Source organism: Ambystoma mexicanum, chromosome 1q, assembly GCF_040938575.1.
Source record: "Ambystoma mexicanum isolate Mex_15411 chromosome 1q, UKY_AmexF1_1, whole genome shotgun sequence".
Classification (NCBI taxonomy): domain Eukaryota; kingdom Metazoa; phylum Chordata; class Amphibia; order Caudata; family Ambystomatidae; genus Ambystoma; species Ambystoma mexicanum.
In genome coordinates, this window is record NC_090922.1 from 1095499894 (window position 1) to 1095526176 (window position 26283).

General features: G+C 48.9%; 1 protein-coding gene across 3 annotated transcripts in view; it reads left to right on the forward strand.

Annotated features, from left to right (window-relative positions):
• BTBD8 (BTB domain containing 8) overlaps positions 1–26283 on the forward strand; it is a 2362893-nt gene that overhangs the window by 364440 nt on the left and 1972170 nt on the right. The gene's annotated exons all lie outside the window — the stretch shown is intronic.

The following is a 26283-nucleotide window of genomic DNA, read 5'->3' on the forward strand; positions in this document are numbered from 1 at the left end:
AATAGTCTCCAACATAAACAAATTCTTCATACCTTCATAAGTGTTCACCTTGTAACCCTTAATCCATCCCTCTAAGTTTTTCAAACATTCACTCACCCAGGTAGCCCAAGGGGTACCATCATTCTTTTTGAGGGTCCTAAACCTCTTAAGGTACTGGGAAGGGGTCTTCCCAAATCTAGCTATCAAAGCTAGTTTCACACATTCATAATCCTTCCTATCCTCCTCCCCCATCTCCATTACCACATCAGTTGCAACAGGGGGAAGCCTAGAGAACAACCAGGTGAGCAAGTCATTTCCTGTGATGTTCTGGAGCCCATGATTATATTCAAACAGAGACAACCAATCCAACACATCCAACTTAGGCTCATACATACCAACCAATTCTTTAGGCATCCGGGGTCTTTTAGGACTGGAACTTCTAGAGGAGCCAGAGAGAGAAGCATTCTCAACAGATAATTTCTTCATTTCTAAGTCATACTTGAGCTCCATTTCCCTTAGCCTTAATTCTTTGTCAGTTTGAGCATTAAGTTTCTTATACTCCAATTCTAGCTTCATTTTCTCCAGTTCAAAGTACTGAGGACTAAATGTGGGACCTGGTAAAGGTCCAGTAGGTACAGCAGGTAGAGCAGGCAGAGGCCTAGGGGGGACAGTTACAACAGCCTCACCCTCCTCTTCTGACTCTTCCTCAGAATCATCAACATTTTGCTCCATGTTAACTTCAATACTGTCATCTACAGTTGCTGGAGTGGTAGGTTCCTCTGAACCATCACCCAGACTTTGGTTAGCCAACAATCTTTCAATCAGCTCCATTTTCTTGCCCTTAGTCAGGAGATCCTTATGTTTACAGAGCACTCTTAAACAATCAGCAGTTTTGGCTGCAAGGGACTCTTGACTATAGCTTTCTATAACTGACATGTTAGAGGATTACTTTTTACAGTGCTAAGCTTTGTGGTTAGTTGCACTAAGGTATCTAAAGCACAATAAAATGTATACTCAATACAAATCCCACCGCTGTACACCAGTGTTAGGCAGAAACCTGTGCAGTTCCCTTGGGGAACACTGCAAAAGATTTAAGACTACAGGCAGAGCAGTAAACCCCTTTGGTAGCAGTCTGTACCACCCAGATCTACCTGGTAGCTGTGGCTGAGCAGTCAGACTTCTCTCAAGAAGAGTTAGGCAGTATGCAGAGTATACACAATATGTACCCAGACACAATAGCACAAGCAAACACTGACCAGAGCTTGGTTTCAAAAGTATATAGTTATTTATTAAACACACATAAGTTGAAAACACTCTAGCAAAGTATAGTAAACACTTCAAACACAGTTATAACGAAAGTAGATTCAATCCTTTCTCCTATCTAGACAACTCTAGGTTAACACCACTTAATTAAAACAGAGGTGAGTGCTTAACGTTAGATGACACTCTAGTAGTTTCCAAGAAAGGGAGAGAAAAAGCAGAAATGGGTTAAACACACCACTCTAAGATCCAGAACACTTGCAATAGGTTCAAAGAAGCACAGGTGAGCAAAAGTCACTAGGCAGGGCCCACTCTTAGAGTAGCCGGAGCGAAAATGTGCCCAAGATCACACTGTTATTAGGGATTCAAAGTCTTGCAAGGAGTTAAAAAGAGTTTAGAGTGGTTTAGAAAGTTTAGCCAGGGTGTCCCAGGCACTCCCAGGGTCGAAAGCCGGGGGCTAAATCTACCCCGTACAGTCGGTAGCAAGGGAAGCCAGGCGGAACACGGTACCTTAAGCGGAAAGGATCCTCCAGCGGTGGCAGTTGTTCCAGGCAGTGGCAGCAGGGCTCGACGTCGGTCAGGGGAGAAGAAGTTCTCGCTGAAGAGCAGAAGAAGAAGGTCGTTGCACTGCCCGGGAAGAAACCAGCCGCGGAGTCCTCCGGTTAAAGGGTTGTACCGACTTTCGTGGTTTGAGGTAAAAGTGGTGGGGTTCCGGTTGCCGGGGTGCTTGGCACTGGCAAGGCGGCCACGAGATACCTCGAGAAGCGAAAAGAAGGCGAAAACTGGTTGTCCCCACCAGTAAAGGGAAGGAGCCACTCCGTTAAGAGTTCTCCTCGGTCGTCGGGAAAAGTGGTGAGACGGTTCAGCAGGGCTCCACCGGGTGGTGTCGTCGAAGCAGGTCGGCTCAGCTCTTCCCTCGTCGGATTCTTGGTCCTGTGGCGACTTCTGAAGTTCCAGTCCCCAAAGCCCTGCTTTTATGCAGCAAACCCCCATTCACCCAGCCTAGCTGTCACTCAAACATGCTAAGTGGTGAGCCGACCGGCTCACCACTGGGGCCAATCAGGACGGAGTGCGACTTGAGTTACCAAGGTAACTCAGTCCAGGGTGCCTAAATCCCCCTCCATCCCTCCTAAGTACCCCAGACAGAGTGGCACCACTTTGGAGGGCTTCTGTGGAGAAGCCCGCCAAAAGTGGAACAAAGGGCTCCACTTTGGGTCAGAGTTACAGAGGCGAACACCAACGCCATTTTAGCATCAAGTTTTGGCAAAAAGTCCCAACCGGAGTTATAAAAATAAATATATAACCCGGCGGTATGTTTAAGGCTACCGTAAATAAATAATTAAATGTGTTAGCCTAAAACAATGGGAAATCCCATAGGAAAATATTCGCGGTCGAATATAAAACGTAGTTTCCACTGCCACCAGCCAAAACTCGATCAGGGGGGACGGAGACGTGCCCCCTCGACTAACAGACCCTGGGGCAATCGAATTGCCCCAGCCAGTACGTCCACAATATGATGGTTTGTACTGGTTCTGTTCAGGATTCAAGACTAGCAAAGTCTTTTGTGACTTTACATGCCCTGGGAGACAGTAGTCAGTCCCAGGGTATGGAGTCTATGTTGGGGAGTCCCTAGGACACCCCTGGGTCACGGCACAGAGGGTGCTGTGTAACCCACATCACAAAAATACATGAGGCCCTATGGAGTAAAAGACCCCATAGCCCATTCAACACAAGGTTTGTCCAAGATAACACAGTTCAACATGTCCAAGAGTGAGGGTAAAAGAGTCTCACTCTTGGCAGGAGAAAAAAAGAACCCCAGAAATCCAGCAAAGCTGCTGGGGGACTCACTAGGTAGGGAAATTCAGCCTAAACAGAGAATTCTCCCTAACATCTGCCATAGCCCACCTACCTGGGGGTTCCTTTAAGAAGGGGACGATAGGAGGGGCGTGGCCAAGAGCGCCTTCGATTGGGTCGCTCTTTTATGGGCCTTCGTGGGAAGCCCGCTGCCGTGCAAGAAATCAGGCGGTTCCTGTATCCTAAAACGTTGGATTTCTTGACTGTTGAACCCGAAACGCTCCAAGCACAGCTAGTGCTAAAATGTGTTACCGCCGCTCCTCCTGAGCCCCAGAACTGGTGAGGGAAACAATGGCCCGCCGGCATCGGTGACTCCAAGATGGCGGATGGGCGCCTTGGCGGGGAGAGGAGGAGCAGAGAGGACGCGGGGAACGAGTGAGGGCCAGTGACCCCAGGACCCAGCAACACCAGAGAGCACACCCTGCTGCAAAACTGGAGTGGCTCTGGACAGCGGACACAGGACTCGTGGAGGCGCTGCCCCCACCCGCTGCATGGTGAGCGACTCAACAACTGAGCGCGGCGACCCAGCGCGACGCATCCAGAGTATGTGCTGCCCGGCTCCCGCTTGCCTGCCTGCCTTCCCGCCGCTCGCTCTGCCTGGCATCCTCCGGACCTCTGCACCTGGGCTCCGTGGCTCCTGATCCTTGTACAAGGCGGGCCGGACCCATACGCGTGGCCGGCCCACCTCAATCCATGGACCTGCTCTGGTTGGCGGCGGCGGCAGCTCGCGGGCATCGGGTCTGGACCCCAGCCAGCACGGCCCAGCCTGTCATGCACCTCTCCTGTGGCGGTGGGGAGCATAAAGATCCATGCTCCAAGCCCCAATGAAAGCCCAGTGAAGAATGGACCAGCTAACACTGTGAGAGCCTAGTGAAAGCCCCACTTGGGACCTCCCTGCCTCCCTGCCTGAGGCCCGGGCCTGTCTGCACCCTGGACTCCTGTGCGGTGAACATCCCAAGCTCAGTGGAAGGCTGGCAGACCCCCCCTGTAAATCTGACCCTTCTGGGTCCTACGCACTTCCCATCTATTCCTGGGTCGCCCCGGCCCACCCAGCAACTCATCACTCCCCACGTCGAGGTGCCATCGATTGACCGTCTGACACTGGACAGGGATAGCCCTTTCCTATCGCCTTCATCGACTTGGGAGAGGAACACAACCCTCAAGAACCCTGGTGCGTTTGAGTTGTGCCCCCATGGGGCCTGTAACATAACACATAAGCGTCCCCGCAGGAGCGCCCTGTCCTGACTGGAGGGGGCTGAGGTGCCAATCTACTCCGGGCTCTACAACCTCATCAAGCCCCCTGAGGCACCCAACATCACCCCAGGGGTGCCCCAGCCCACTCGGCGACAGTGCCCTCCCTTCCCCCCGCTGTGGACATTCCCGGTCGCCTTACAACCCCGGAGGAGGGGATCCCCCCCACCTCCCTTGCCTCCGGGACCCAAATACAGCACTCTGAAATCCCAGCGTCTACAAGCAAGATACCCCCGGAACTCCCGCTGACCCACTACAGCCCACAGTATATAGGGCACCTTTCCTTTACCCTTAATAAGACGGGTGGGCCCCTCGCCTGCTCACACTTCACTCCAGCGCATAAATCGTCGGGCTCCCAGGGGAACCCGATACCACTCCTGGGGCGCCCCGGCCCACCCAGCAACTCCCCGTTGCCCTACCCAGGACTAGGAACACCATGTCTTAACTTAAACCCGTGAAGAATACAGATATTGCACTATGCTGTTGGCGGCAGACAGGGGGAAGAAACAAGACCCTCCCATCTCCATACCACAGGCGGTCCAGGAAGGCAAAGATACCCTTGCAACCAGAAGCGACCTACTAGCCTTTAAGGCCGACATCAAAGCTGAATTTAGGTCCTGCATGACCGAGCTCTCAACGAAACTAGAGCATACGGATCAGAGAGTAACAGAGGCAGAACAAAGGTTGGGGGAGGTTGAGGACCAGGCTCAAGATCATACCACAGCTATAGACGGAATCCAACACTCGATCAGGGCCCTACAGGACAGATATGAAATCCTGGAATTCAAAAAGGAGGACCTTGCAAATCGTGCCCAGCGCAACAACCTACGAATTCGAGGCATTCCTGCCTCAGACCTGGATCAAAAATATAACGGAATACGTCGGGGATCTCTTCCAGGGCCTACTCCCAGACTTGGACAAGGCCCAACTCCTATTGGACCGCACCCACAGGCTACGCCCACGCAGCGGAGTGGAATCAGACTCTCCTCCCGATGTCATCACCAGAGTGCACTTTTTTACCACCAAAGAGGCCATCTCATCGATCTGCACCCCACTCCAAATCTATCAAGACTTTTCCCTCCTCACACTGCAAAAAAGAAGAGCTCTCCGACCGCTGGCTCTCTTCCTCTAGGCCCAACAGGTCCGCTACAGATGGCTCTTCCCAACAGCGTTACAATTCACCTATAAAGGAACCCTACGAAGAATCAGCCACCTAGAGGATGCCGCACAAATAATGAGTCCACTCTCACCCAGGACAGCCTCATCAGGGGCCGCCGACACTGCTACAGGTGGGGATCTTGTGCCCCCGCCAAAAGAAAAGCGGAATACATGGACAAGGGTCCCAGGAAACAGAAGGAGAAAGTAACTTCTGAATCACCACAGAACCATCTTACGTCCACGGCAGCGGGCCCCCCCCACGGCTCCTGCCCACTTCCAAGGTATGTTACACCTACAAATCCTTGGAAGGCCAGTTATAGCCTGCCACAAGTTCCAGCCATATTGGCTGACTCTGGTTACCTGGCCCAGTTGGCCTGGGGTGAGGCCGGCCCTACAAACCCGGCTCCCCCGCTAGTTAACACCCAGCCTCCCCGTTGGTGGCATGGACTAAAAAGCAATGGCTGACTCCAACCCGCCCCATACCTCTCACCTGAACCCGCCAGAGGCCTCCCCCCTCCCGCCCGGGAACATAGCACCTTGAGAGTCATCTCCCTCAATGTCAGGGGGCTGACCTCCCCCACCCCCCAAACAGAAATCTATCTTACAGAAGCTCCGGAACGAGGAAGCAACAGTGGCCCTGCTCCAGGAAACCCACCTACTGCCGACAGACTTCGGGCACCTACGCTCACAACAATTCCCAAAGCAATTTATTGCCTCAGGTGGCAACAAGAAAGGGGGCACAGCAATGCTCTTTAAGAAGGGACTGAAACCCCCACGGAAGATTTGTGGTGGTGAAGTGTCTCCTGCTGGACCAGCTTTACACCTTCATTTCGGTGTACGTCCCGAACACGGGACAAGTTGTATTCTATGACGCCTTGACCACCGCCCTTGTTCCCTTTATAGAAGGCCAGATCGTGATGGGAGGAGATTTCAATGGAGTGCCAGACCCTGCGAAAGACAAGTCACACCTGGCCTCCTCTGGAGACTTCGCCCTGGCCCTCGGCCTGTTACGATTATTCAGGACCCTGGAGGTGGTTGACTCATGGCGGGTGTTGCACCCCTCGGAAACTGACTTTACCTTCTATTCCTACGTCCACAGAACCTTCTCGAGAATTGACCTCCTCCTGACGTCACCACAGTTACTCGCCTTCACCATGAGGTGTCCATCGGGTCTAGAATACTGTCCGACCACGCTCCGGTGACCCTGGAGATCTGCACTCGTGATCCACCCCCCGCAGCCTGCCGCAAATGGGCATTGTGCGACCCGATGCTGAACGAAATGCCAATAAGGGACGCCATAGCAACATCAATCTCAAACTTCTTCCAGGAGAACCCCAATGAAGACACCTCCCCGGCCAATACCTGGGACGCTATGAAGGCGGTCATCCGGTGGCAATTGATAGCTTGTGGAGTGGCATACCACAGGAGCAGGAGACAGACATGCTTGGCCCTTGAGGAAGATCTTCGGGAAGCGGAAGCGGTGCACAAGGAAAAGGGATGGTCCTCCCAGAATACAACGAGCGCTCCGGACAGCACGGAAGAAAATCGAAGCGCACTATGCCGAACATACGGCACAATTACTAGCAAAGGCCAACAAATTTTATTATGTTAAGAACAATAAAGCAAACAAATTAATGGTAGCAAAACTTGCTAAGATCAAGAAGAATAACACCATTGTTGGATTGCGGGACCCTCAGGGCACAACCCAGTATTCTGAGCCGGAGAAGCTATGGCTAGCAACCAACCACCTTGTACAAGTGATGTCCGCACAGCCACGAAACCTGCAGGAACAGACAGAATATCTGCAGAAGGCCACCCTTCCTCAGCTGAAGCCCTCAGCTCGGGACACCTTGGACGCACCAATTTCTGCAGAAGAGGTAGAAGAGGCTATAAAATCCCTTAAATCCAGAGCGCACGTGCCAGTCGGATACTCCACTAAATTTTACAAAATCTTCAGACATCAGCTTTTACCACCACTGGTGAATCTCTTCAACTCCTTTCGGAGCACAGGCACTATAACCCCCTCCATGCAGGAATCTATCACGGTTCTTTTGCCCAAACCTGGGGGGGACCCAACAAACCCAGCCTCCTACAGACCTGTTGTATTGCTGAACATCGATGCCAATATCTACTCGAAGGTCCTGGCCACACGCCTCTCCCGCATCCTGCCCGACATAATCCACCCAGACCAAACCGGATACATCATAAACAGAGCAACAAGTGATAATATACGAAGAGCACTGGACCTGGTAGACCTGGCCACCTGGAACTCCCAAGGCTTGGCACTCCTAGCTCTTGAAGCTACCAAAGCGTTCGATAAGGTGGACTGGACCTTCATGAACCTCACCCTGGAGGCCTTTGGCTTCGGACCTGGCAAATTATAGGTCACCCAAGACACTCCTGAGAATTAATGGCATCTTCTCCGCCCCAATCCCCCTGACCAGTGGAACTAGGCAGGGATGCCCGCTATCACCACTTATATTTGCCCTGGTAATGGAACCCTTTGCCCAAAGAATTAGACTAAATGAATCCATCAGGGGACTCCAGGTCGGGTCCTCCCAACACAAAGTGGCGTTATACACGGACAACATCCTACTTACTATCTCACAGCCCTGCCTCTAACTGAAACATGCCCTGGCCGAAATAAAGGACTACGGAGGGGTCACTGGCTTCTCCATTAACTTTAACAAATCTGCAGCTCTCAGGATAGGCCTGACACCGTTGGAAAAGGCAACCCTGGCCCCGCTTTGCCCTATTCAATGGAAAACCTCTGCGATCCCTTACCTAGGGGTCCAAATCCCGGCAAACCCAAAGGACGTCTACCGCGCAAACTTCCCCCCTCTTTTTAAGGAATTTACGGACGACCTGAAAAGATGGAAATTACAGGAATTTTCATTGATAGGCCGCATCACTGCCTGTGAAATGAACCTTCTCTCCAGAATCCTATATGCCTGCTCCTCAGTGCCAATCCCACCCCCAGCTCTTCGGGACCTCCAAAGGAATATGCTACGGTTTATTTGGAGGGGGAAAAAACCCAGAATCCCCCTGGGAACGATGCTGGGGAATGCCAGGCTGGGCGGCCTGGGAGTACCCGACCTACAATGATACCAGCTGGCAGCACAATTGGTGAACACTCAAGCCTGGCGGATAGCTTCTGACCGCCCTAGATGGGTGGAACTTGAACAATCCCGCCTCTCTCTCCTCCTACGCTTTCTCCAGCATATTCCACCACCTATGCGGCAGACGGAGAAACTTCTGCTCGCCACCAGGCACACCATAGACACATGGGACAGAGCACTAAGGAAAAAAAGGGTCCGAGAGGACTGAGCCCCTCATCACCGGTATTCTATACCCCGACTTTCTCACTGGGCATGAACCCCCGGAATTTTAAGAACTGGATTGCCGGGGGCTTGGAGTCATTGGGGCAGCTGATCGAGGGGGGGTCCACCACGTTCATCCAATGCAAGGAAGCCTTTCAACTTCGCGAGACTGATAGGTTTTCCTACATTCAACTTCACCATTGGTGCTCCCACCAGCTAACTCGTCTCGCAGCAGTCTGCCCTCCCACAGCGCTGGAATTAACTCTGATGGATCTCCCGGCCCGATGTAAGATTTCAGCCCTTTATAAACTCTTCCAGGGGGACTTCCTCGCTTCCAAAACTCGCACTATGGCGCAATGGGATGCAGACCCATGCTAGGAGGCATTGAGATAGAAACTTAGCTTTGGCCCCTGACCTAGAGTATACTCCAGGGACTGGAGCGCCCAGCAAAATAGGTTCAGGTTCCAGGGGGAGCGTTGTTTGAGTAATATCTTCAATGACGTTCAAACATTGTCTCCAGAATTGTTGGGCTTGTGGGCATGTCCACCACATGTGGATGAAGGACCCTGTGTGTCCACATTGTCTCCAACACGCTGGGTCCAGAGAGCTGTTCATGTGGTGGAGTAGTACCAACGTAGCAATAGTTTATAAGCACATCCCCTGTTAGTAATGCAGGCTGAGGATGAGTGTGCCCTGGACCATATGTCCACCCAGGTCTGGTCCTCTATGGGATGGCCTAGGTCTGCCTCCCATTGCGCCATAGTGCGAGTTTTGGAAGCAAGCCACCTCTGAAGACTAATTTTCAGATCCTTACACACATCTGCCATGTTTTCTTCCACCATATCACCTATCACCAGTGTCAGCCAAATGCCCAAATATTTTAATCTTTTGTCGTACCACTGGAAGCCCCAGTCAGACACTAAACGCTCATAACAATATTGTGTAATAGGTAAGACCTCAGACTTGGACCAATTGATCTGGTATCCAGCTACATCGTGAAATCTGCCTAGGTAAACTCAACAAGGTAGGTAATGACACAGCCAAATCCCGCAATACTAGCAACAAATGGTCCGCATACAACCATATCTTTTGTTCAACTCCTTGAAAGTTTAGACCTCTTACCCCAGCATCACACCTCGGAGCAATCGCTAGCGGCTCCATGGCCAAAACAAATAACAATGGCGACAGTGGCACCCCTGTCTTGTACCTCTCTGTAACTCAAAAGAAGTTGACAGCTGTCTATTAGTTTTGACATTGGCTGTTGGATATGCATGTAACAGGGCAATCCATGAAATATAGCCATCCCCTAAGTTCATAGCACGCAAGACCGAAAATCGATATTGCCAGTTAACCCGGTCAAACGCTTTTTCAGCGTCTAGAGAGAACACTGCAATGTCATTGTTTGAGTCTTGGGGCTGTGACATCACATTTAATTAAGCTCACATTTAATTGACGCACTTCTTACCAAAGCCGCTCCTCCATTCTCCAGCAACCGACGTGGCCCCCATTACGTTTCTTATTGTATTACCTTCTTTGCAGACACATAGACACATTGTGCCGTGGGTCCAACTACACTCGCATCAACTGCAAAAACTTTCATATTACCTCCAACGCACTCCCCATCCCCAATGCACTCTACCTGGACTCAATGCACTCTTTCTACATATGTGTACAATTCAATGAACTCTTTCTACATATGTGTACAATTCACACACCATTATCACAGTCCTCCCATATATGCCTACATTACGTTTCAGGTATTGTGCCGAACACCAATGCTACTCTTTGTACATATGTATGCAATCCACATACCAATATCACAATACTCCCATACATTGCAGCATTCCGTTGCAGTTTTATTTGCAACAGCCTACTCCTTCTTCACACCCACTGCGAAGCAATGGAGCCATTCATGGCAACATGTGACCACTTGACTTTCTGTCCACAGGTACAGATTGGTACGGTAATGACCCCAAGCAAGGCAATATTGTATAACCTACTTCCAACCAGTGGCCACCCTGTTATGTCCAAGGGCCCAAGGCAACATTCTATATCCTACTTCCAACCAGTAGCCACCCTGTCATGTCCAAGGGCCCCAGCCATGCACACAAGCCATTAGGGGATTTGCAGGCACAACACAACATAGCACTCCAACTGAAAATATCCTCATATTGTATCTGGTACACTCCCCATCCCCAATGGAGTCTGCCTGCACTCACTGAATAATTATAGTAACCTCTACAACTGACCACCGATACAGTATAAATGCATACCTCTGTACAAAATTATTCCATGTGCCAATGTCTGACTGCCCTCCCTACACCAAGGATGTGCCCAAGGCCTAGGCTCTTGGGTACATAGGCGGCAAGCAAGGCAACATTGTATAACCTACTTCCAACCAGTGGCCACCCTGTTATGTCCAAGGGCCCAAGGCAACATTCTATTTCCTACTTCCAACCATGCACACAAGCCATTAGGGGATTTGCAGGCACAACACAACATAGCACTCCAACTGAAAATATCCTCATATTGTCACCAGTACATTCCCCATCCCCAATGGAGTCTGCCTGCACTCACTTAAAAATTATAGTAACCTCTACAACTGACCACTGATACAGTATAAATGCATACCTACGTACAAAATTATTCCATGTGCCAATGTCTGACTGCCCTCCCCACACCAAGGATGTGCCCAAGGCCTAGTCTCTTGGGTACATAGGCGGAGGCCTACGGCCTCCACACATGCACACAATAGCCTACGCCTTCAATACACCCAGTGAAATGCAATAGAGGCATGCACGGTACCATGTGCCCACGTACCCTTCTTTACTACCGGTACGTATGGGTACACTGACAAATTCACACAACTCTACATTCCCCAACTTACTTCCAACCAGTGCCCACCCTGCTATGTCCAAGGGCCCCAGCCATGCACACAAGCCAGTATGGGTTTCGCAGGCACAATACAACATAGCAGTCCAGCTACATAAATCCTCATATTGTCTCCAATGCACTCCTCATTCCAAATAAATTCTTGCTGCACTCACCAAAAAGGATAGTGGCCTCCACAACTGCCCCCCAATAAAGTATATGAGAGTACCTGCGTACAAATTTCTTCCATGTACCAATGTCTGAATGCCCTCCCCAAAGGAAGGCTGTGCACAATCCCTAGGCTCTTTAGTAAATAGGCATAGGCCTATGGCCTCCACCCATGCACCCAATTACCTAGTCCTATTACACACCCACTGGAAGGCAATAGAGGTATGCATGGTAACATTTCCCACGGTGCTTGCCTACCTACAAATACGTATAGCTACACTAATGAACCCAAACAAGGCCACATTCTCACACCTACTTCCTACCAGTGTCCACACTGTTACGGCCAAGGGCTGTAGCCATGCACACATGGGAGTTGGGTTTTTGCAGGCACAACACAACATAGTACACCGATAGTACACTGACTGCCACTCTTCTCATATCATCTCCAATGCACTCCACATCCCATATACAGTCTGCCTACACTGACCAACATATGATAGTCCCCTGTGCACCTAACCACCAATGCAGTGTATGTCCGCAGCTGCGGGAATGCTCCACATCGCAACAGTGTGCTGCAACACAATCCTTCCATTTCTGCATGTCGTTATGGCCTCCCTTGCAGCAACGGTGTGGCCAGACTCGGCCGCATACCTACCCGCTAAGTACCTCACTGCTCTTCCATGCATGGAGGCATTACATTGCGAGGGTGGTGCCCAAGCCCTATGCTCTTTTTACATGCCATGCGCTTGCAGTAAAAAGGCTACGCCTTACCCACAACCACTACAAGCCAAGTCAGACTACCATGGGAACAATTCCCCACAAACCCACCGCCGTACAACAACGCAAACGCACTAAGTCAACATAACCACCGGCAGCCGTAGCCTACAGCACAAAACATTGCCAATATCTTTGCTTCACCCTCTTTCACCTAGCCGATCATACAAACCATGTTTTCCAACGCCTTTCGACGCTCCACTATCCTTCGCTATACCATGGCAGCGTTTCCCCAAAAACGTTGACGCACAGCACGCTTCCCTGCAGCCAACCACCGGCCGCGTCCAATGTTCACCGACATCACGGCGTCCCGTAGGCCAATCAGACTTCGGTCCGGAAATGGGTCCACTCCGTGGACCCAGATATCACTAACTCTTTGGGATGTACATTTCAGTGTTTTGCCAAAAAAGTAATGGCCCAATTTCCACCAAAGACACAAAAGCACGCTTTATGACCCAAGCCCCCTGCCGCAAATTTGGTGAAAATCTGTGCAGCCGTTCGGGCTGTAGCCGTGTGCAAACTTTTTCCCCCATTCAGTTTATGGAAAAATAAATGTGGGACCACCCTGCCTGTAACTACTGCCTCCCGCACAAAACCTCACCCAACTTGGCGAATAAATTCCGAGCCGGCCATATACTTTTTTTGCAAAGTTTGGTGAGGATTCGTTCAGGGGGAGCGAAGTTATAAGCCACCAAAAAAGTGCTCTTCCCATGAGTTTAGCAACTTAACCATAACGCCCGCTACCGCGGGCCGTGTAATGTGTCCCACCATGCATCAGCGAGGCTTTTCAGAAATGAAAAAGCTGCCATTTATTTGTATTTATTTTTGCTTGATGCGAGAGATAACCACAGTTATAACTGGTATAACCGGGGTTAGTTGAAAATGAAAAGTGGAAAAAATGCCATTTGGAGGTGGAAAAAGAATGAAATGGCAGTGAAAGGAGTACACCAGGCAGTTGACGTTTGGGTGGTGAGGAGATACCTGGCAGAGAAGTACACCAGGTGATCTGCAGGACACCAAAGAAGTCCTGGCAGCCAAATAGACCAAGCACTTTGAAATTGAATGCGCACCTTAAACTTGTGGAATGATATCTGGCAGGAGAGTACACAAGGAGATCTGAAGAACCAATCAAAGGATTCCTGGCAGGGTAGTATTCCAGGAAGTCCTCTAAAGTTATAGAAGGAAATGTACCCATGTTGCAAAACACCTGGCAGAGAAGTATACCAGGGACAACTGGGAAACACAAGGAGGAGGTCTTGGTGGATCGATGTACCGGGCATTTCAAGTTATGGAGTTGAACAAAGAGTTTTTGATATTGTGACAGGATACCTGGCAGGGGAGTACACCAGGAAATCTGAAGAGTTCACAAGAGGATTCCTGATAAAGAAACACATAAGGTAATCCACCAATGTACAGGAGAAGGTAAAGACATTTCCCATTTGAATAAGAACTTTTATAAACCCAGTTCAAAGAAACCAAGGAAGAGCTGAATAATATGGAATATATTGTCCACATAAAAACTTTCTGAAACCAATTCAAAGAACCAAAGAAACTGTTATTTGAAAGACACTTTTGCCATCCTTTCTAAATATCAAGGGGAAGGGAACCACCCCCTGGATCCAAGACTTTTCTGTTTAATCTATCCATTTACTTTTTTTTGAAAAATCTTTTTTTTGATTTTATTACAACCAAAACAATATACAACAAACTTGCAGTACATATCGTAATATTTCGGAATGTACATTTATATTTCCATGTCTGCTGTCTGCCCTTCTTCCCCCCCACCCCATCCGAGCCTACTCCAATTCTCGATTTGCACCTATTACTTCCAAAGGGGTTCCTTTTTCTGTGTCCTCATCGGAGTCCTGGTTGCTCGACCAGTTCTGGGTGGACCCATACAGTGTGGCCACTAAGTGCTTCCAGGCTGTCAGGGATTCTGCTTCTTTCTCCCCTCCTCTACACCCCGTTTCCTGCCATGCTGCTGTCTCAGCTCCAGTCCATTTCTGGAGGTCTCTCCACTAGACTTCTATCCTAGGTCTGTTATATGCCTTCCATGCCCTCCTTCTGCTAGATCATATATCGTTTCTATGGTAGCGTCACGTTCCTCGTCTGTTACTTCCGACCACTTCTCTCTAATCCACCGTACCATTCTGTTATATGTGATATATTGCCCCACATGCAACCCAGTTTCCTCCACCAATGCCCGAATACCTTTATCTCCCCTTCTTGCCATATGTCTCCTATTGTTACAATTCCCACCAGTTCCGAGTGCCTCCTAATTGTCCTCATTAATTGCCCATCCCCTCCAGCCAGTGCGACCAGCGGTATTTGTGGTGAGCACGGGGTTGGGTTCTCCATGACCTGACAGGCTCTTCGCCACACCTTCCATCCCAGTACCAGCATCTTTGAGCTCTCTTTCAACTCTGATTTGGGCAGCATTATCATTTATTTTAGGAAGAACGGGGCACATTCTAATCTCAACAGCGATTCTGAGGTGGGGTCTTTTGATAACCACTTGGCCACATATTGTAGTTGACTAGCTAGGTAATAGATCTCGTAGTTCGGCAGTTTCATATTCCCTTTATCATGTGTATTCTACAACTTCCAAAGGGCGATTCTGTTCCTAGTCCCGTGCCATAGAAATCCCCTGCATATGCTCTGTAGCTTCATAAAGAATCGCCCCGGTATCAGGTATGCTATATTCACGAAATAATATAATAGTCTCGGCAATACCACCCTCTTCAGCAGCACCCCTCTTCCCATCATTGCCAGGGGGAGCTTAGACCAGAACCTTATACTATTTTCGATTTTATGTACTGCTTTCTCAGTGTTATGCTGATGTTCCGCATCTACCGTGTGATAACTATCTATCCCCAGGTATCTGAACGTGTTTGGCTCCCATGGTATTTGTAAGACCGGTAATTGATCGCAGGGGACTCCTACATACCTCCCTAGTGGGAATATGTATGATTTTCTGGGATTCACCGCTATTCCCGATAGCGACGCAAATCGCTCCATCACTTCCAAGATATATTGGAGGTTTTCTTCAGGGTATCTTAAGTACAGCAGCATGTTGTCTGCATATAGCGAAATTAAATGCAGCTCCTCTTTTAGTCTGATCCCTATTTCCTCGTACTGCTGTCTTGGGTCTATTGCCAGGGGCTCCAGTGCTAAGATATACAGCATCGGAGACCATGGGCATCCTTGTCTATTACCCCTGCTCAGTTGCCATCTTTCAGAGATGATAGCTCCCGTTTTAACTCTGGCTAGTGGTGCACTATACAGTAGTTTAACCCATTTGAGGTACTCTGGTCCTATCCCATAGTGAGTCAGGGCAGCAATCAGCCAGGGCTATTTGACGGAGTCAAAGGCTTTTATTGCATCCAGCGATACAATAGCCATCTCACCCGAGTCTTCTTTTGTGTGTTCTATAATCCGGTGGAGTCGTCTAAGGTTGTCGGATATGTTCCTGCGCGGGACATATCCTGTTTGGTCCGGGTGTATTAGTTTATTAATGATCAGTTTTATTCTGTTTGCCAACACTGCTGTAAGTATTTTGCTATCTTGATTCAGCATCGAAATCGGTCTGAACGATCCGCAATCCTTACCTGGTTTGTTGGGTTTAGGGAATGGGATAATAATCGCTTCTGTTAGGGAGTCTGGCAGCCACCCTGTCTCGAATACCTCATTTAGCATTGTTAGCAGCGGGGGAAGCACCTCACTTCTGTACATTTTATAAAATTCACTGGGGCGCCCATCAGCCCCTGGGGTCTTACTAGTGGGTAGTTGCACTACCATATCTTCTAGCTCTTCTAGAGTGATCGGGGCATCTAGGTCCTCTCTCTCCGCTGCCCTTATTCGTTGCAAGCCTATGTCCTCCAGTGTGTCCATTATTTCCACGCATTCGCTCCCTTCATCATCCCCCTATTGTTTCCGATAATATTCAAGGAACTCTCGATTAATACCCTCTTGGGTGTCTGCTAATTGCCCATCCTCCCCTGGTATTGCTCTGATCGTGGGTCTCCCTTTTGTACAACCATGCCAACATCCTTCCTGATTTGTCTCCCCCGCGTGCTCCTCTCTACATCCTTTTTATAGTTCAGATTACATAGTCTCTCCCAGTATTCTGCACATTCCTGTTGCAGTTGGCTTATAGTTTCGGCATCCTCCTTTGTGCACCCCCCCCCCCTTTGCACAAGGTTATCTCTAGTTTGGTTTCAGCCTTCTGCAAGTCCCTTAATATACCTCCCTGCAGCCCTTTGGATTTGGCTATTGCTATCCCTCTCACCACCACCTTGAAGGCTTCCCATAGTTTACCGGCAGACTCCAAGCTCTCAGTATTGGTCTCAAAGTACCTTACAATCTCTTCTCTCAAATCCTCCCTAAACATTGTATCTTTTAGTGCTTCGGCTCTGAGTCGCCAAGTTGGTATCTTGGCTCTTGGGGGTCGATATTGCTATATTAGAACAAGTGGCGAGTGGTCCAATAGGACCCTTGCCTTGTATTCTGTCTGTACTACTTCTGCTATCACTTCCTGCGTGGCAAACATGTAGTCTAGTCTTGTGTACAAATTCTGTGGGGCAGAGTAATGCGAATATTGTGGATGTTGCACCCTCCATGTATCTTCTAGCCGGCGATCCGTCAAAAAAGTCTGTAGAGCCTTGTCAGCAGGGGCGGGCCTGTCTAGTTTGTTATCTGAGCTGTCTACCTTTGGGTTTAATGTGCAATTAAAATCTCCTCCCCAAATCACCGCCCCCCCATATAGAAGCTCAATTTGTTGTATAGGATCTTGAAGTATGTCACTGTGTCCTGATTCGGGGCATATGTATTAGTAATGCATATTTCTTTATTTTCCACCAGCCCCCGTATAGCCACCATCCTCCCATCCGCGGACTGTAGTAATTGAAATGGGACTTGCGGTGCTACCCACATGATCACCCCCCCCCGGCATATGCCAAATATATTGCCCCAAAGACAGTCCTCCTCCACTTCTTCTGGATCACCTCTAATTTTTCTGTTGTGAGGTGAGTCTCCTGTAGGAGAGCTATATCTATTTTCTGCCTTCTCAGATACAACATGACCTTGTTCCTTTTTAGGTAGCTATTAAGCCCCCTGACATTCCAAGAAATTACGTTAAGGTTCCTCCATGTTCCAGCCACTTCCCGCCCCCCTTCTGTATCTTCCCAACCCCTGCCCAGAGTGCAAATGCTAGTGCGTATAAGCTCGTACCCCAACGTAAACTACCCTTAACTATTAACACTGCAACTTCCCCAACTTCCCTCCCTTCCCTGCCCCAACTTGATTCCCAACTCCCAACATTCCCTCCCCCCTCTCAACTGATGCCCAGCTCCATCCCTGGATCTCAGGCGCCCCTGCATCTATCGCCAGTACTCGGGGCACAGCAGGGAGATATCGCCCTACTGGCGCTTCAACTACTCTACCTACTGGGGATAGGTCGTCTACATCCGGTGTCTCCTATATTGGCCATAGTTCGCAGGGCATTTGTTGCTCACAGCTACCTTGTACATTTCTATATTCCAGTCCAACAAGTCCATCTATTGAGTTTATCAATTAGTTAGCATTCACACTTTTCTAACGCACCCTCTGCACCCCCTTGTGATATCTCTGCTGTAGCTTCACCCGCTCCCCACAATATCAAGCATGACGCTGGGTTACTTATCCTGTCCTTCTCGCTCTTGACCGTCTCCAGACTCCGAGTAGCCATGGGCATCCAGCCAGCATGTCGCCTCCTCCGGGGTTTCGAAGAAGAGTGCTTTGCCTTTGTGTAAGACCTTAAGTTTCGCAGGGTACAAAAGCATGTATTTGAATCTGGCTGTCTGCAATCTTCTTTTCACCGCCACGTAGATGTACCGTTGTCTATGTACCAGCATAGAATAATCCGGGTATGCGGTGACAGTCGCCGATGCACACGTTATTGTTCCACCCTTCCGAAAAAATTCCAGGATCTTTTCCCTGTCTCTGTAGTTCAATATCTTTGCTATGATTTCTTGGGGAGGAGCCCCAGGTTGAGGCCTTCTCATCAGGGCCCTGTGCGCTCGTTCGATCGCAAACCCCTGGGAGAGCTTGCCAGCCCCTATTTCCTGGATGATCATGTTTTGCACCAAGTCCGTAGGATCCAGGCCTCCTTCTCCTTCTGGTAGGCCTACCACGTGTATATTATTGTGTGTTCCTCGCCCTTCGCCCTCCTCAGCTCGGTTTTCCAGATCGGACACTTGTTGTTTCAATATGTGGACCTCCTTAGCGTTGGTGGTGCTAACATCCGCGTTGATATTCACGTCGCTCTCTATGCCACTCGTCCATTCCGCCAGCGCTCTTACATCTTGCCTCAGTAGGTTGATCTTTATCCCTACTGCGTCGATCTTGGTTTCCAGTGCCGCTTTCAGGTTTGCCATCGCAGCCCCCCATGAGGATTTCAGTTCCGTTATGGCTGCAAGGATCAGGTGGTCGCCCCTTGGCGAAGTCGTGTCTTCTGGCATAGTGGCCATGGCTTGTGCAGGCGTGGTCGGGGATTGCTGTGGTTTAGTAAAAATGTCCATTGTTGGCTGCTTGCCTTTACCTTTGCCCCCCTTGAGAGCCATTGTACTGGACGTCCCTGGCCCTGCCAGTCTACTGCTCAAGATTGCATCTCGCCGGTGGTATGTTCGTTCTTGTGTTGGCCCACGGCCTTAACTTCTCAGGTGCGGGGCTTCTTGTGGCACTGTCTGCTGTGTGCGTTTATTCATCAGTGTGCAAGTCCACCACGTGTCGGGTTGCAGCTCTAACCCCCTGGCTTTTGAGGCCTGTGTATTCTTAACTATTCAGTGGGGGCCCCAGCACTACACCAGTTCCATGCTTGGGCCTTAGCTCATTCTCCACTAGATCCCACTCCTATGTGTTCCGTGTGCAACACCCCTACCCAGGCAGTGGTATGTGTTGGCTGTTAGAATGTGTTTTAGTCCTTTCTCCACGACTAGGGTACTGTTTGGCGGTGTAGGACGGGCCAGTTGTTAGCTCTGCTGGCCTAATAGCATTTTGCAGGGCTACCTGTGCCCTGTTGTTGTACAGCGCCTATTCTGGCAATCCGGTGTTTCTCATGAACTTCTCCACACCCTTTTAGTTTGCCTCTGTCTTTTGTTTGTGGGGAGTGCACCTCCAATATCTGCCTCCTTATGCAGCAAAGCCTGCTGCCTGGGCGCCTCTTACTGGGGCTTAGTTCCTCCGTCCCCGATGGGGCGGCCCAGCCCAGCCTTTCATCAATTTGGTGCTCAGCCTCTAGCCTCGCATTATCAAGGCTCCATTCCCATGTGTTCTGTGTGTGCAGCCACGCTCCGGTGTGCACGTCTTCTGGTGGCAGCCCCTTGGTGCCTCAGGGCTTGCCACCTACCTCTCCTGTAAGGGGCTGCTTCTTATGTACCACATGCCCGGTGCTCCTCACCTTGCCACAATTTTATCAGGGTTCATATACTGGGTGTGCTGCTCTTTCTGTATAATGCACATTGGCATACAGGGGCGATGGTGCATCAGTGTTATATAGCCCTTTCCTATGGAAAGGCTGTGTCTGCTTTGTCCTTGAATTGCCTCCAAATAGCGCTAATTGTCATTTCGCCTTCTTTTTGAAGTAGCACCAGCCAGGTGCACTGTGCCTTGTCCCAATTTTGTTCGAAAAGTGTTTGAGGTGGCTCCTCAGACCTGAGGTCTTAAGGATCCTTGGCATTAAGCACACGCCTCGTTATCACTCAGGCCTCTGGGCAGCCACTGTGTTAGTCTTTTTGTGGTGGTGCTTCTAACAATGGGACCCAGGAATTTCGTGTCAATCTATCCATTAACTTTTGCAAAAAAAGTCTTTATAATAAATCATAAAGTCAGACATTTCCTTGCACCCTTGGTTGTTCATTTCTAGTCTGAGGGCCAGATTAGAATGTTTTGGATACAAGGACGATTTGTACGTTTAATGACTTTGCACAGACTGAGCTTTAGTTTTAATTTCCTAGGTAGGGAAACTTTCCTTAGGATACACAAAAAAACTTGTGTATAGGCGCGCTATAAATGCCATATCATATCATAGGATAGGGATAGAAAGGCGTTTATCCAACCCACTTCTGTTTAATAAATAGTTCTGATAATGAGGAAATTACAGCTTTGTGTCCCCATCACATGGGGCAGCCTTTTCCTGTAGTCTAGGGAGGTGAGCCCGCTATGATGCAAGTGGGCGAGAGACCCTCCCCCTCACTTTGGGACAAGGACTCTCACTCCATATAGGAACTGAATTACTCACCTACAACCCACGACTAATCGCTCCTACCATAAGAAGACATGAGGAACAAGCTATTGTTTGTTTTTGTGATGTAGAAACATTAATTACTGAGACAAATAAGATTGTGCAAGTATTAGAGTACTCAGGAAATGGAAGAATGGCTTTGACGTTCCGCTGGGGAAGACCCAGAACTGTGTCATAAATCCAGGAGGAGGAGTCCTGTTTGAGGCGGGAGAAGCCCCAGAGTTTTAAATGAGCTGTGCGACGACAGTTGAGAGTCCGGGACGCGTAGCTTCCAAGCTTGGAAGGAAGCTGGCATGCAAAGCCGACATGAGAGAAACCTAAAGTGAGAGAAGCAGAGGTAAGGAAACCTCTGGCTAGCGACTGAATACTAGGCGGTGAATTGTTGAGTCCAAAAACAATGCTGAGACCACAGACCAGTTCACAGCACGAAGCTGGTAAAGCGTGCAACAGAATTCAAGAACCAAGAAGCCGACCTGACAAATGGAGGGAAAGATCCCATCCTGAAAGCAGGCCTGGTGACGCTAATCGCAAGAGAGAGGTAACTGGGAAGGCGGGAGACCCAGGAGGGATACTGAATATAATGAATGGAAGGAGCATAATCATCCCATTGAGGACCTGTAGTTAAGATTACTAAAGAAGAGTGCAAAGTTATATGAAAGCTCTCATACTCATCTCGGAATAACGGAGAAAGCGGAGAATCATCATTATTTAAACTCTGATACCTGTACTAATAAGGAAAGAACAATAGAGAACCAAGAGAATCATTACTGGTACCAAAGAGGAGGAAACAAGTGAGAATCATTACGGGAACATCCATACTTGTACCAGTAAGTCTAAACAGGTGGGGAGAAGTGAGAAACATTGCTGGAACTGTCGTACTTGTCCCAGTAACTATCAAGTGTTAGAGGAAAGTGAAACTCTTTTTGGGAATGTTTCTATCTGGCCCAGCCAGGGGAAAGACTGGACATTGTATACCGAAAAGGTGGAAAGTTTGTTAAATGTGGAGAGAGAGAAGAATAATCTCGTAAGGTTGAACTAAGCTCTCAAGGACACGATAGAGGAATTGAAGAGAACCATTTCCGAACTGTACAAACCATTTAAAGTAATTGCCAAGAATGACCTACGAATAAGTTACTGCTGAAAAGCAGACCACAGGAGAAGGGAGTCATTCTCCTGTGCCATAGTTGGTTTTGATAATGGTAGGGACAGAATAGGTTAGTTTTGGACAGAGGACAGATCTTCCTTTTGGACTTACTAACAAGCACCCTTGTTAGTTTTGTTAGGTAGGGAAAACCTGTAGTTTTAGGGAAATTTAGCAGTTTTCTAAGTTGATAAATAAAGGTTTAAAATGTAAGACACAAGTCTCTGTCCTTCTTCTGACCCGCCACGTAGGCCACACTAAAGAGAGACCTCTGCTGGCAGAGCCGCAAATGGGTCTGGCTAACAAAGCTGGGTAGTTTGAGTTCCTTGGCAATTGCGCCTATCATATTGCTTGCTGAAGGAATGCAAGTGGAATTAAACCAACAATGGAAACTTGTGAGTAAGGCTGTCAAACTATAAAAAGGAAAAGGAAAGGGAAAGAGAGACCAGTGTGGTATTCGGGTGTTGTAGTGGAGACGTGAGGAATAGAGCCTGGTGGACATGCAAGAAGAGCAACAGAAAGGAGGAAGAGAAGTGAAAGGTGAAGAGAAATAGAAAGGAGGAGGGGAGAGCAGTACCTCAGAAGTAGGAGCTTATGCATGGGATCTGAAGAGAATCGTAGAGGAGGAGACCGCATCAGTGTGAGTGAGACAAGCGCATAGGGGGTGTCTGGAAGCCCCAAGAGGAGAGGGGCACTGCAGAGGAGAAAGAGGAAATGTGTTGCAGCAGAAAGGAGTAGAGATAGGAATGCAGATTAAAGGATAAGGAAGTTGTAGCTACAAAGGAGGAGGAAGCGAAGTCCAGTGCAGGAAAGAGAAGGGTGGAGTAAGAACAGAATTGAGCAATGTGTATTGGGGAGGAGGGTAATTCAAGAGGGGAAACGGGGAGCAGAAGACTTGAGGCGGAAGGGAGAGGGGAAGAACGGGTGTAACGGGAGAGCTTCAGGAGAAGGAGCTGGTCGAGACTTACGCCTTGGTGGGGGTGATGTACCTAAAGAGGTCCAGGACAGCATTCCATTGGTTTAAGCCTGTTGTTCGCAGAGTCTTACACAATCTTAGTGCCTGATGCCACCTGCACCCGTACAGACCATCTAAGGCACTAATGGTGGTGGTGTCCGTTTTGCCTGACAAGTGAAATTTCTTTACAGTGCTAACTAAAGCAAAGCAACTTCAGTCAAGAAATAAGTGTGGGAAACCTAATTAATTAATTAATTTATTTATTTATTTATTATGCACTTATATAGCGCACCTAACCGGAGGCATCTGGACGCTCAAACATCAAAGACCTTGAGTGACATTTTTGTTGTCTGCCAGGAAGGTGAAGCCTATGGGAGAGAGGGAAAGACAGAGCACTGCTGTCCTGTCGAAATGCTTGATTTGTTTGTTGCATTCTAGCTATGTAATGGAGGAAGTCTATGACGTGTTTTGCACCTCAAGGACATCATATGATATAAGCAGATCTGAGATGTCGGTAAATTAAGATGTTGGGAGGTGACAATGATGGACAGATGCACTGGGTATTCGATACCTGAATCTGATTAGTATCATATGAATGCAAAGGAGTGGAGTCAAAGAACGAATGGAACAGGGGCGTCTGGGTAACGGGGTAAGTGTTAGGAGTGACTATTGAATAAACTAGGGAAAGGAGAAATGGTCAAGCAACAATCGAAGTAGACGGAGGAACCCCAAAGGAATTGCCCCCCATTATATGTTCACACATTTCAGTATTACCACCTGCAATCTTTTGGAATATTGGCATTTTTTGACTCACTGCAATAAACATACTGAATTTACCATTGAATAGACTTTTTTATTTTAGATAAACTGATAGCCCTTACGAGGGTGTTGGAGCACAGGGAACAAAGATATCACCAGTACAGTCCTTGAGAGGAAAGCTCAGGGGCAACATGCTGGCCTTGGAAACAAGACGACAAGGAGCAACACAGGTTCGATCTCCGGGTCTGCGCTTAGAAACCTCTGGGTATTAAGCATGTTATAAATAACCTATCATATCATTACAGTGGGGAGCGTTTGGCATGTGGCTGGAGGAGGCAGCCGCTAGGAAAAATTAAGAGACTGAGGGAGGTGAATGGCCGATTGAGAAGACAAATAAAGTTGTTAAGAAATCAAAGGGGGATTGATGGATAAAGCAGTCCACTTGTGCTCCCTGATACTTCAGGATGGGCGTGGACACAGGTAAAGAATAGGATGAATGAGAAGAGCAAGGTAACAAAACAGCAGAGGACATACTTGATTTCTTTACCAGTATGAGGACGCCTACGGGTGCAAGGGAGGCACAAGCACAACAAGATCAGTTCAAGAGGAAGCACAAATTGTAGATATGTTGCTGCTGTTGCCTTCCGCCACCAGGACCAAGTAGGCAAGGGCCGATGGCGGGGGCAGGTGCCTATGCCTATGAGCATGCCTCCCTCATACTCGCCGTCAGTGGTGAGGGGAGGTGCACTATACAGAGTCTTGCACATTTTTAATGCTCACCTCACGCAAGTGCCGTCAGGACATGAGGATGGAAAGCAGCAACAGCAGAGCCTTGTCACTGTACATTTCCCCTGGACACCCGGGGACCTCATTACATTGGCAAAGGGGTTTCCTACTATATGGGATGAGCCCCAACTATTTATGGAGGAGCTGCAGACAGTTCTGCAGTGTTGTAATTCATTGTGGGCAGATATGAATCAACTTATGAGAAAAGTGATGCTACCGAGGTGAGGCAGCGGTTGGTGGAACTAACGGCTTGGCCAGCCCTCGACCCAGGCACAGGTGACACCCTGGTGCAGGCAAGGGAAAGGATTTACAGAGGTCTGCCCTAGTTAGTCTAGTTGGGCTAAGATATCGAACTGTAAACAGAATAAGGGTGAATCTGCGGCAAATGACTTAGGCAGTTTAAACACTGATATTACCAAGCCAGATGGAACGGCTCAGGAGGCTATAGCAAACTCGTTTGTTTCTGGCCTCTTACTGAAGGTACAAGCACAACTTGAAAACGTTTGTCTAGGTTGGCAGACCAAGCCATTGGGGAAGCCGGTGATGGTTGCAAACCATTGTGTTGCGTGCCAAGAACAGAGGAAGGAAACCTTTGAGAAGAAATGCAGAGTTTACAGGTACAAGGAGAGTGCTAAGAACTAATGCAAAATCCCCAAATCATGTATAATTAGAGGGCGGACCGAGGGGCAGAGAAGGGGGCCATATGGAACAGCAAGTATGACAAAATCAGCATGGGCAACAACAGCAGAGACTGTGAGGGCAGTTTGATCAACAGCGGGATTGGGGAGCAATAGTTCAGCCAGGACAGGGAGGGTGTCAGAACCAACCTGGCTGAGGGTGGCAGTGCCAAACTATCTTAACTTGCAATTATTGTACGCAGGAGGGATATTGGAACAATGAATGTCTGTTTAGACCACAGAGACCATATCGGCAACGCAACATGGGAAGTATAAATGCCCAAATGCTGCAGCCGGGTGGAAAGGCAGCCTCTCAAGGGACATAGCCTCAATTCCCGAATTCGAATGCTAATGCTTTTATCTCTCCAGACCGCAATGAGCCAAGAGCGGACCCTACTGGTTTTCTGCCAACCAGAGGGGGAAGGGACTCTGGAAGCTCCTGTGATTCCAGTAGATCGGGAAAGACAGTAGGTTCGATGTCAGGTGCAAGGGAAACTGGTAGCTTCTTTGGTGGACACTGGGGCAAACAGATTTGACTTGCAGATGAACGCTTTCCCCCAAATTCCCTTCTCCATGGAGACAGTCAGGCCAGGGGGCATTTCAAACACTACAATTGTCCATCCGGTTACTGAGCCCCTCACTGTTACATTGGTGCCCATTACAGACTTGCATGCATTTCTCTTAAACCCCATATCACCTGTAAATCTGCTGGGGAGGGATTTGTCATGCAATATTAGGTGCACCATATACTGCACCCCTGATGGCGTGTTTTAGGGTGTGCTCAAAGATAACACTGAAGCGGTCATGGCAACTCTGAGGGACGAGCAGGGTGGAAACCATGGGAAGAGGAAAGGTGGTCCGGTGATATGCAGGTTTTGATTGACTTGGTGTCTAACTCTCTATGGGCCACCCATGACAATGAAGTAGGGTATAAACATACAGCTGAGCCAGTACAAATAAAGGTAGATCCTTTTAAGAAGTTTCCCCTCACTCCCTCATATGCCTTGTAACCATATGCTAGTGTGGACATCACACCAGTCATTGAATCACTC